At 39.2% G+C, this 12,056-nt stretch overlaps 2 long non-coding RNA genes across 3 annotated transcripts in view; one reads left to right on the top strand and one right to left on the bottom strand.

The window, feature by feature from the left end:
• The window catches only part of LOC135099919 (uncharacterized), a 51,530-nt gene extending 42,807 nt beyond the window's left edge, over window positions 1–8,723 (top strand). Inside the window, exons 2-6 of one of the 2 annotated variants that reach the window (XR_010268441.1) lie at window positions 4,378–4,493; window positions 5,967–6,172; window positions 6,548–6,631; window positions 6,857–6,950; window positions 7,281–8,723. This is a non-coding gene — a long non-coding RNA (uncharacterized LOC135099919). Of the gene's footprint in view, window positions 1–4,377; window positions 4,494–5,966; window positions 6,173–6,547; window positions 6,632–6,856; window positions 7,170–7,280 lie in introns of those variants that run through there. The other variant, XR_010268440.1, reaches the window with a different exon arrangement.
• An 81-nt stretch (window positions 8,724–8,804) lies between these two features.
• Window positions 8,805–10,651, bottom strand: LOC135099920 (uncharacterized). The gene is made up of 3 exons (XR_010268442.1): window positions 10,620–10,651; window positions 9,278–9,416; window positions 8,805–8,965 (listed from the first exon to the last, which is right to left on the bottom strand). It is a non-coding gene; the product is annotated as an uncharacterized LOC135099920 (long non-coding RNA).
• Window positions 10,652–12,056: the final 1,405 nt, after the last annotated feature.

Genomic DNA, 12,056 nt, shown 5'->3' on the forward strand with positions numbered 1-12,056 from the left:
GGTTTGTGGGTCAGGTTGAGTGTGTGAGGCAGGTTAGGTGTGTGAAGGTCAGGTTTGTGGGTCAGGTTGAGTGTGTGAGGCAGGTGAGATGCGTGAAGCATATTAAGTATGTTGGGTGTGTGAATTAGGTTTAATGTATGAGGCAGGCCAGGTGTGAGAGTTTCCACTTACGTATTACATGGATGACTTGATGGATGAAGGTGATGGCTTGTTGAAAGATTATTATTTCTCTTAGAACTCACCCACTTAATGTTAATCCATTCTTATTACATCTTTCAACACTTCCTTATACCTCTACATTCCCATTTAGTCTCCACTCCGCACCACCTCCTCGTCCTCCTTCTCCTCTTCTTGTTCCTCCTCCTCCCCTAAGGCCACGGTTTCAGTATGTAAATGTGCGGGAGTCGGCGGGCAAGACGCTGGGCCGCGGGCAATCAATCTCTTGCCAACATTTATCACAGGACGAGCCCCCCACGTCCCCCTTGCCCCTAAAAAGATGGCGTAGTGTGGAAGGAAAAAGTGAATAATAGATCCTTGCGTCAGGGATTCCTCTCTGTAAATTATTTCAGAGTTTGACTGTTAGGAGGAAGAGAAGGAAGGAGGAGGGAGGAAGGATAGGAGATGAATGAAGAGAGGAAAAGATTTTGAGATCCTCTGATTTTTGTTTATGTTGGCTATCAACTGACTCGCCAGGGAGCTGAAAGAGAGGAGGGGTCTCTATTTCTCGCACCAGTGTGAAGTTAAACTATCCTCAAGTGTTGTGTTGTTCAGTTCAAGGAAGAGACTACATATTGGTTCAGTCCGTGCGTGGGGAAGGAGGAAAGGGCCAAGGGATCATGCACATCAGGCACGGAAAGAGAAAACGATGTAGAATTATTGGTCATTAGATTGTGAAGCCTGTCATATCAAGCACACTTTACACATGATAAGGTTTCGGAAGTATAAAGGCGAAATGGTCATAGTGTACTATAAATTATATATCTGTTATTGTGCTAACTTTATACTAATGGAAGAGAACAAGAAAAGAAAATAACGAAATAAGAAGAAAACAAGAAAATAAAAGACGTAAAAAGAAAAAGTAAGGAAGAAGAAAGAGAAATAGAGAAAACAGAAATAGCCAATACCAGACACAGATCTCAGCCACGACATTATCACTCATCGGTAAAAGGCAGTGAAGATCCCTGGGAGAAGGAAGGCTGCTTGGAGATCCTCCCTTCTGTGTATTGGACAATATTTCTCAAGTTCTGGTAGGTTAGTGACCAGACCCGGACCAAGTTGTGGAGCCTTTCGCAACTGTCTCCATCCGGCGGCTCCTCGTAACGCAGAGTCGTGCATCAGGCGGGAGATGGAGGAGCCCTGCAACAGCCAAACTTTGCTGCTCGACCCGGCACCACCTCCACACATGACTCCGCCCCGCCTCGCCCTGTCCGAACTGTTTAACCTTAGCGAGACTCTAAAGATTCACCAGTCGATTTCCTGTTTAGTGACGTTTATGAACATTCAATAAACCGTGTAGAAGTTTTGATAACAAGTAATGATGAGAACAAACATATTAAAAAAAAATGTGGTGGTGAGAGAAGACAGGGAATGAAGCAGATGTACTTTGCTTTCTGCTTTGTCTGGGCCACCCCGTATGGGATTGCTCGCCAGGTATATAGATAGACTTTGCTTTTCTAACGTTCCAGCTGTTAACTTCAGATTGTATCGCACTCTACAAAAGACAACCGAAACGCGGGAGAAATAAAGTACCTCTGCCTCATCCCCTGTTTGCTTTCACTGCCACACCCCACACGCTTGTCTCGTTTGCACAACATAAACAGATTAGTTATTAAAGGTAACATGAGGTGAACCTGGGGGAGAATCACATGAAGTCGTCGGTTTGCACACTGACAGAAGAGTTGCGATGTTTTGACAGCCTTGAAAGTAAAATGTGCGATGTTTTGTATGGTTTTGTGGAAAACTTTTACATTATCTTGGTTTTCTGTACATTAATTTAGGCGATAGTGGTATAAGGAAGATGGGAAAGGAACGTATGAAAAGAATCTCGTGTCAAAAACAGCAGGTCCATGACTACATCTGCATTGGAAGCGACAGGGAAGACGGTAACAGAACTGTCTTCGCATCGCCGCTTGATCTCTCACCTTGTTGGAAAACCTGCTCCCCTTGCAACCGAAATGATCAAAGAGCTGTAGTCAGTGGTCTGACACGTGGTGAATACACCTGTTTCTCTATTCATGAGGACTGTGCTCGTCCCCTCAGCCGCCAGCACAACCCTACCCGTCGACGCCGCCCCAGGATGTTTGAAATAATCTGGCGACAAAATATAACTGTGTGTTCAGTGCACCTTTGAAGTGCCTGCTCCGCTAGCATCTCTGCCATGGATTGTGCTGAGCGCTGAGCAAAGATGAGCCGGTGTGAGAAGGCAAACAGCGCGTGTTGAATGGCCGGGAGGTGGGGTCGTGTCTCCGCTGAAGGCCACGTCAATAGCCCTTCCATTTCCATCCTTCGAACAAACGCCAAGACCACGTCGCTGGAAGAGAGACAAGAAAAAGGACATTAAATATTGAGCTCCACTCCGCTGGCTAGCGCTCCCACCCAAATGATCTCCCGGCCGCGTAAACTCGCGACTCATGGAGAGGCCATTTATCTTGAATTTATCTTGGGGGTCTCGCGACGGCCCGGTGTATTGAGGGTGTCGCTCCCCTCGCCTGCCCCTCGCGGCGAGCTGCAACACACAGAATGTTTTCACGCACGGGATGAGCAGCCTCAGAGGCGGCGCGGTGACTGGATGGCCTTTGGCATTGCACAATGGGGAGTATTTTCACACATGGGTTTTGCGTGTAGCAGAAAGAGACACAGTCATATTTACATTACACAAGGATGCCCGCGGCCAGCATTTCTGTTGACACTTCATTTATTTACCATTTTCAAATGCCACTCGCCGGATGGGGCCGAGTAGCGAAGCAAGCGAGACGTGGCCCCTCTGCCTCCACTCGACAAGGCTTTGTGTTATTTCTTTGCCTTCACAGTACTTGCTCTTGAAATAATAAACATGCCGTGTATTGCATGGTTAGCGTGAGTTATTCTCACGAGTCGGGTAATATTCAGATATGGACGATACATTCTTGCCATTTCTGGTAAAACAGCTGCTGCACCGCGATGTGGCTCAGAACAGAGGAAAGTCGATAGACACTCATTCTTTCTTCCCTCCTTTGCCTTATTCCTTGGCATTATTTATATTTAATAAAGGAGAAATGTTCTACAAAAACAAACATAATTATACAATGATATGCTGTTATAGTGATGTCAGCACACAGGCATTACGAAACTATGATGAAATTAAAGATTATATTAGATTCTGACAAAGCTTTATCAAAATTAAGCTTATGAAGGGTTATTTTCTACGGAAGGGAACATGGTATAATATTTTGTGGAACTCGTGTATCTGTATCTTGAACTTCAAGATTCATAGAGATGATGGAGGGCGACGAACTGGGAAGCACCACGGCATGGCTTCACATGGCTTCACTACCGTATGTTTCAATCAGTCATTTCAGTATTGGCTAGTTTAATTCACAACTTACTACTTTGAGGGTATCTCTTTTTTTTTTTTTTTTTTTTTTTTAGTTCTTTGTAACTTCAGTTTCTCATTTTATAAAACTGTCGGACGAATGTGGATGGCACCCCCGTCATTTCGGATCCCAAGGGCGATTTCTCCTCTCCATCTCGACACGGGGTCATCCATCGCCTTCTCGCCCGCCAGCTTACAGTCGCTCCCACAGCCTCCTTCGCTCCTTATCCTTGTCCTCCCTCAGCAGTGGTACCCTTCCCTCTGCGTTAGTCGTGTGGGTAGAGTTGGAGGCGTTACAGGGAGCGCCACACCACTCATTTGCACTTCAGCACAAGTCCGCGTCAGTTGTATATTTTCCAGTGTTGAAACTCCCCGTCCACTCTTCCGTTTTTTTTTTTTTTTTTTTTTTCTCAATGTATGGGTGAGAGCCTGTTGTCTTAATAGCAAAAGAGGAGAGCGGTTGTTCATATCTCTAAATGCCCCTATTTATTAATTGTTCTTCCAAATTAAAATCATCAATAAGTATATTCAATAATTGTTTTCTACCTATTTAAAACAAAATAAAGTGATAATAGGTGCTTTGTCAAAATTAATCATGTTCAAGAAAATCCCATCGAATTCAGCATTTCTATAATAATATTATGTTGCCTTCTCTGCATCAGTCTTCCTCCATAAATGCAAAAAATATATATATATATAATAATAATAAAATGAATAAATAAATAAATAAATAAAAAATAAATAGATATATAAATAAGACAATTTTTTTTCCATTTGTTTGAGGCTAAATGAAGTATTTTTATCAGCCCGCAGAGAAGAGGGAACGTGAAAGGGATTGTTTTGGTGGAGTAAGCGACGTCAACAGAACTTCTCCCTGCTCTGCCTTAGTGTCTTGTGCCAGCTGGATTGTCTTGCTTTTGAGGTACTGAAAGGCAAATTTGTCTCATATACTGCCTGTGTGTGTGTGTGTGTGTGTGTGTTGAGCTATTTTAATATTTTTAGTGGCCAAAAGTACATTTTTTCTATATTGTTATGCTAAGGATGAAAGTCACATAATGACCGTCGTAAACCCCTCACTTTAAGAACTAGTTATCAAACAAAGGAAGTGTGACATCGGTGAACACTGTGACAGAACTAAAGTGGAGAGCAGGTTAGTGGCATGAAGTGAGACTTTCAGTCTGCCCTCCTCAAAATTACCTATCTGCACTCGGTGATTCATTTTCTTGGAGGATTATGAAATAGCCTACTGATTTCCAGTTACTGACTGTTTATTTCTGAGCAGAAATATGATGCTTTTTAGCCATGATCTACACAATGAAGGGATTTGCAATGATGATAATGAACTGAATGACTCCAAACCTAACTTGATCCTTAGAAAGAAACACTGATGTTATTCCAGTATTATCCCACTTTTACACACACACCTCCAAAATGTCTTAATTCATCAGTCTGTTGGTTTTGTAACTCAGTCCCTCATTCTACCAAACCCTCAACATTGCTGCCAATGGACTGACAAACCTGCAGACTTGAGCTACTCTGGTATTTTACAGACAGTTTCCTCTCCTTGTTTGACTGGCTAGAATAACAGGGTAGCCAACCTGGTGAATAGACACTTCTTCCTGCATGACCCCCTATGGCACAGCAGCCCTGGCTGTGCAATATTTACCATAAGTTGCATTGTTATTTTACAGTTAAAGGAACCAAAGACCTATTTATTCCACAGGTTTAGGCAAGACTAGTCTTGCAGGGCTAGAAGTTGAGTTAGGTTAGATTTGGTTAGGTTAGGTTTGGTTTGATTGGCTTAGTTTAGGTTTATTGTGCTTTGGAGTTATGGATTGTTTTTTTAGGCTAACTTAAATGTTTTTATATATATATATATATATATATATATATATATATATATATATATATATATATATATATATATATATATATATATATATATATATATTATATATATATAAATTTTTATTTATTTATTTATTTTTTTTGGTGACAAAATTCAGAATGTGATTTTTGTACAAGGTTTTTAAAAAAATAAATACCTCCAAAAGAAAATACATTAAATTTTGTAGCTAGAAAAAAAATGTCACTGAAAAAAAAAAGGCTGCTAACATCTGCAGAATAATTACGAGTTAACTTTAGTTTTTAAATGGCTTTCAAGGTTTCATTGCCAAGACTGAAACATGACAGTTAGTTTAACACTCAATACTTAGTACAACTTTGGAGGGGTGGGATGTAGGGGCACAAAACAAGATATATCAGAGTGTTTTGAAGAACATTATTCCAAAAATATCTCTCCTCACTGTTGAATTTACAACTTACATTTTCAATATTTACATATTTTTTTTAAAGCCATACTTGCATTTTCTATATTTACCTGTATTTTTTGCAGCCATACTGTGCAACATTAATGTGGCTTTTGATGACAGTCTGAAACATGAAGAGCCTGCAGTTTGGTGGATGTGATTAGGAAAGAACTCAGATTACTCTGGCCAGCATCAGAACCATGGGGAAGGTCAAGCACCAGGATGATGACATGGACTGAAAGACGGCCTATGACATCCGTCACCAGAACACTGCACACCAGCCCAGTGAGAAGTAATATTAGTTGCTTATTGAAGCTACTTTTGCTACCTTACCTTGTGATGCTGCTGTTTCCACAATAGGGTTTTTATTAATATTTTTTTATTATTATTATTATTATTTTATTTTATTTTTTTCTACATTTCATGTGGCTGCTCACCAGTCTGTCTGTTAGGAAAGCAAGGAAAGGTGTGAAATGGTGTTTGTCTTGTGAGATGGGGGCAAGGTGTAGCAGTATTTATAATACCAGAACTACATTTAACCTTAAATGAATCATCAGAATGTCATGACTAACAAAATTCCTTTTATTTCTTGAACAAATTAATGTTTTCTTTACAATCCATTAAAAACAAATTAATGTACTTTGTGATTCATCTGTTTGTTTGGCAGGTTTACCAAGGTATGTGGTAATGGCGATATCAACACAACTTCATTTTCAAGCTTCCCAAGAATTTTGGAGAGAAATCATTCAAGGTGTTTAAGTAGTTTGCTGTTTAATGTTTTCTGCTTTAGTATTAGTGAATATGGTATTTTATTGTTGATACTTCTTAGAATACTATCTTATGTATAAGGAAGGGCAGGTATTAAAAAAGAATGAATAAGAAAGGGCTAGTACTAAAAAAGAAATGTGTCCAGTTTATGACTGAGAAGATGCCTCTTGGTGCTTTGATGAGTAACTGTTTCTTGTTTATTTTCCAGGGTGTGTAAAGAAAAAAAAATTCTTGGTGCACCAGTTTGCATCAGCTTGCAACTACTACTGGTGTCTTGTGTCTACTCGTGGAGAAATCAACAGGTTCTCCTTTGTATCTTCCTTTCTGACATCTGTTAAGGATAATCAATTATTATTAAATTTTGCTGTTTTCCTTCATTAAAGCAGTTTCCACCAAATTAAATGCATGGAAACTGAGGAAACAGATTCTGTATGGAAACTGAGGAAACAGGTTCTGGTCAAGAGACTCCGGTATTTGTTAGAATTTTTCCACATTGCTGTAATATATTGTAGTAATATGAATCCCTGTTTACTTTTTATGCTTGAAATTTTACTTTATGCTTTATATTGTAGTAATGCAGTATATTACTATGTTAAACTACATACAATGCTAATTCAGTGAAATTATTACAGGTACACCTCATGTCTTCCACACATCTGCCACTACTTTGCCTCCTTGATGTCTCAGGTGGCTTGGGCTTCCCTGTGCAGAAAAATCACATTTCTTTACTGTAGGAGACTACAGTAGGGAGACTACTGTTTTTTTTTCTTTTCTTTTTATATATATAAAGGTGGCATATTTGCACACGTTCCATATATCATGAACACCTTACATCCAACATTAGTGTCTCTAATGGTCCTCCAACCCATCTCAGTTCAACTATTTCGCATTTTTTTTTTTATAGCAATAGGTGGTTTCCAACATTAGAGTCTCTAATGGTCCTCCAACCCATCTCCAACTATTTTGCATTTTTTTTCTTTTATAGCAATAGGTTGTACTACTGTACAAGACATTATTATATTCACGACAAAAAGATGCTGCATTAAACAAAGACAGGATGGCATATTGAGAGGATGGAGGAGAAGATTAAGTGTAGTGTAAATAAATATTAATGCATGCATGCAAGGATGGCATATTGAGAGGATGAATGAGGATTTTAAGTGTAGTGTGTAAATATGAATAACTGCATGCATGCAAAAGAGGGGGAAATAAGAGGGAGGGCAAGAAATAAAGGGAGGATGCATATAGCCATTAAATAGAGGGAGGAAAACAGAGGGAAGATTAATTTGAGGGAAGATTGAGAGGCAGACAACCTGTCACATTTGGATGGGAGTGGATGGTGTGTAAGAGTTAAGAGACCAAGTGTGTCAAGAGATTAAGCTCACTATATGCACTATAAACACATCCTAATCTTTAGGTCTAAAATTCATGTAACACTAGAAATAGCTTGTCACCTTTAAAGTTGAGCCTTTTGGCCACCATACACAAAACACATTCAGCAGATAAGTACATAGGCACCCTGATGACTGGTTGGACACCGTTACTTAGGTGTCAATTGGAAATTTGCGATACCTCCAAGAGCCTCCGGAGGCCCGAGAGCAAGTTTGTGATACTTCTAAGAGTCTCCAGAGAAAGATAAGTGCATTTGTGTTCAAAATTTTTATTAAAAAAAATAAATAAAAATCACAATAAAGATTGAGTCTCTTGACTTTCTCGTACCTTTGCAGCTTTGTTACCAGCATCTTGCCAGTCCACAAAGTCTAACACACTGGAGGTTGTTAGCGAGATATTTTACTATTGTTACTAAAGAGCCTGAAGGTTACAGCAGCAGTACACCATAATCCCAAACAAATCCTGGAAGAAAGAACACCAGATCAGTATGATATAAAGTTGGTCGGAGTAATAATATCTTCAGATTAACAGGAATACTCAATAGCAAAAATATACAAGGTCTTGCAAGTGCCATGAGGAATAACATTCAAGATATTTTTATTCTCTAATGGCAATGCTAAACAGTAAAATACAAATGGCTTGCAAGTGCTATGAGAAAAAAAATATATAAAGAGACCTATTTCCCCAAGCCCTCAATTTTGGCAATGCTCATTTCTGGGCATACTGGTAATTATGATGCTACAGGAAGGGTCAACAAATAACTATACAGGTATAGTATATTTAAACAATTTGCAAAGCAGATGCAGTCATGTCCTGGGATCCATTGAACCGAGTCATCTGCCTGTCAAGTTCGTGGCCTCCATTGGGCCGAGTCATCTGCCTGTCAAGTTCGTGGCCTCGTAAGAAGTCTGCTTCCGTACATGACCTGCAGTTGCAAAGTGAATTTTACTGTCATAATACATCTTTAAAACCCGTCTATTGCATCATGGTCAAATGGCACCTTACTACTAATGAGAAGTTTCATTTAATACCTCATCTTTCATACCTTTTCATACTTATGGAGAAATGGTGAAAACATGCATGCAATTTACAGATTGGAGGCACTCATGACCGAGCAATACATAACAGCACAATCTCAACAAATGGAGTTCAAATACAGTAACTCAGGGCATACCAAAGCTAAAATTAACAAAAATGGTACCGACTGGCATCCTTACACTATAGGTTCCACACTTACGTTAAAAGAGGGTGGTGATAAATACATGCACATGGCGTTAAAAAATGTGCACATGTCAGGTATCACTAGGAAAATGGTAGGTGAGAATACTGATGAAACCATGGAGTTGTCTTACCAATGTACATACACGACGAACATACTGAAATGCAACAGTTTTCCATGAACACAAATGTATTAGTCTTTCCACACATTTCCATATTCAAACAAAAACGAGATACGCAATAGTTTTCCATGAACACAAATGTATTAGTCTTCCCACACATTTCCATATTCAAACAAAAACGAGATACATGTACATCCCAATGCCTAGGAATGCAGCAAAAAAATTAGCAAGAAATTATGTAACTAAAAGCTCCGGAAAAAAATAGTGGAGACATGATCAGGAAGGGGACACGGTTCGAGGTAGAAACTTAGTATGGGTAGAAACCAAGTACGAGTTGAATGACGGAGAACCAAGAACAGAAAACTGGGTAGAAAACTCTAGGAGGAGCTAAGTAAAATACAAGAAGTCACCGCGTTATCCTAATTAAATACTCACATCCACTGGCCAAGTATGACCAAGTATGAATAAGGCTATCTTTATCCCCACTTTGATATGGCCTAGAGATTTATCACCATCACTTCTATTTTCATCGTAAGACAAACCCAATTTATTTACCCTTCAACATTCAAAGCAATGTACCAGATTGCTTACGAGAAAGAATCTAAAGCACGAGGGAATAGAAAGTGAATTGCAAGTGTTACTGTGATTATTGTGAAAATAACCTGTGATTGTGAAAATAACCTATCAGTGAAATAATAATGGTTAAACGTTACGAATGAATGTAAAGCACTACGTAAAACTACAAACAACGCAAACGTTTAAGTAGATGCAAAGTTCACACGTACACCAGCGACGATGGTAGGTACGTAAAACTACAAACAACGCAAACGTTTAAGTAGATGCAAAGTTCACACGTACACCAGCGACGATGGTAGGTACGTAAAACTACAAACAACGCAAACGTTTAAGTAGATACAAAGTTCACACGTACACCAGCGACGATGGTAGGTAGAAAGACGAGTACGTGGAAGTACGTATTGAAAAGAGCGTACCGAGAACTAGCCGGAATAACTTACCGAGAAGTAGCAGGGACGCTAAGGAAGTTGTGGAGAACGAAAAAAAATAATAGGAATTGATGCGGAGAGCAAGAGCGGAAGTCATGAAAAACTAATAAATGAACTGGAATCGAGGACGGAACGAGATGAAACACGCAAATAGAATAACACGAAGAAAAGTAAACACGGGGTTGGTTTTAGGAGAAGAAGAAAATACAAAACGAATACCAGACGAAGAACTCACGTGACCTTCCACAACCACCAGCACACACGCACTAAGGCAACTATCCCACGTCCCTTCGTCCACAGCTCTGTATCTCACTCGGTGTCTCGCTCTCGTGTTTCGAACCTCAAATGAACCAGCCAAAAGCAACCATTGGTAGATTTTATTTTTTGATTTTTTTTTTAAATCAAGTAACTTGCATACGATAACTTTCATATCATACAACTTGTTATTCCTTCATAAATAACACCTGTAGAGATGGAGCCATCGAGCAAACGAGTAACGAGGAAACAAGTGACAAGGGAAGTTATTTTATAGTTAAGTGGGAATCCATTATGAGACCAAATCCTGGAGTGTTTTGCAAGATTTGATGATGAAAGTATGAGAGCGTGGTTGAATGAACACAAACTGTTACGGCTCCTCGAGTTCCATAAAGTTGTCTAAATAACACGAATTGTTTGAGTATCGAAAGACACCACTGGTAACAAAACAAGCGACCGAGTAGTTCAAATCTTCTTATACGCGTAGTTTCATGTTTACTCGTTAAAATCATTCATGGTTACTCGTACGAGTATATATTACTACACCATCGTGCCAGTAATGAATACAGGACCATTGTGTCATGTGTAGGTGAAGTGATGGACGATTTAAAGCACCGAATGAATAAAAGTTGATCATAAAAGTTAACATTAAAGCAGTTAATGAAAGGCTTTCCCGGAACAGAACAGAACGCAAACAGTAACGTCGAAGCCAGTCTGCCATCTTATTTATGTTTTCCCTGTCTCCGAATCCCCTGCTGATGGTGCTCGCGTGGAGGGTTTGCTCTACACCAAGACACGTCGCAAGTCTGGCAGCAGAAAAAAATAAATAAATAAAAGGTAATTCATAAGGAAAAAAATAAAATAGAGTAAAAGCTAATTGACAGGGAAAAAAAATAAATGCTGATTTGAAAGGAAAAAGTAAAGAAAATACCTAATGTTACAAGAAGGGATAATAAAAAATAAAGCTAATCTGAAAGGAAACGTAAAGGAAAAAAAAAATATTCTGACACAAATAAAAGTTTTAAAAATCCAAAAGAAGAAATAACGAAAAAATTGCTAATGTGACAGGAGAAGAAGAGGAAGAAAAGAGCCTCGAAGGAACTGTATAAACAAGTGAAAATATGTCGAAACAACTCACATGGTTGTTCGGCCATTAACCGTTTTGCTGCTATAGTCGCCCTTCCTTAACCTTCCTAGCACTGTAAAGACTGTTTGCATGGAGACACAGGAGAGAAAAGAGAGAAAACAAAGTAAAAGTAATTTTGTCTTATGAAAGCCTAGCACAAAAATTCTGTTAAAATGTTATAGGCATTAAAGAAGAAAATTCGTCCAGCAGGGAAAGCCTTGTCATGACGTTCCAGTAAAGGTGCACAACCGTCATAATACATTTAGTCCTATCCTCATAATCCCGTTTCTG

The sequence above is a fragment of the Scylla paramamosain genome, chromosome 4, assembly GCF_035594125.1.
Source record: "Scylla paramamosain isolate STU-SP2022 chromosome 4, ASM3559412v1, whole genome shotgun sequence".
NCBI lineage: Eukaryota > Metazoa > Arthropoda > Malacostraca > Decapoda > Portunidae > Scylla > Scylla paramamosain.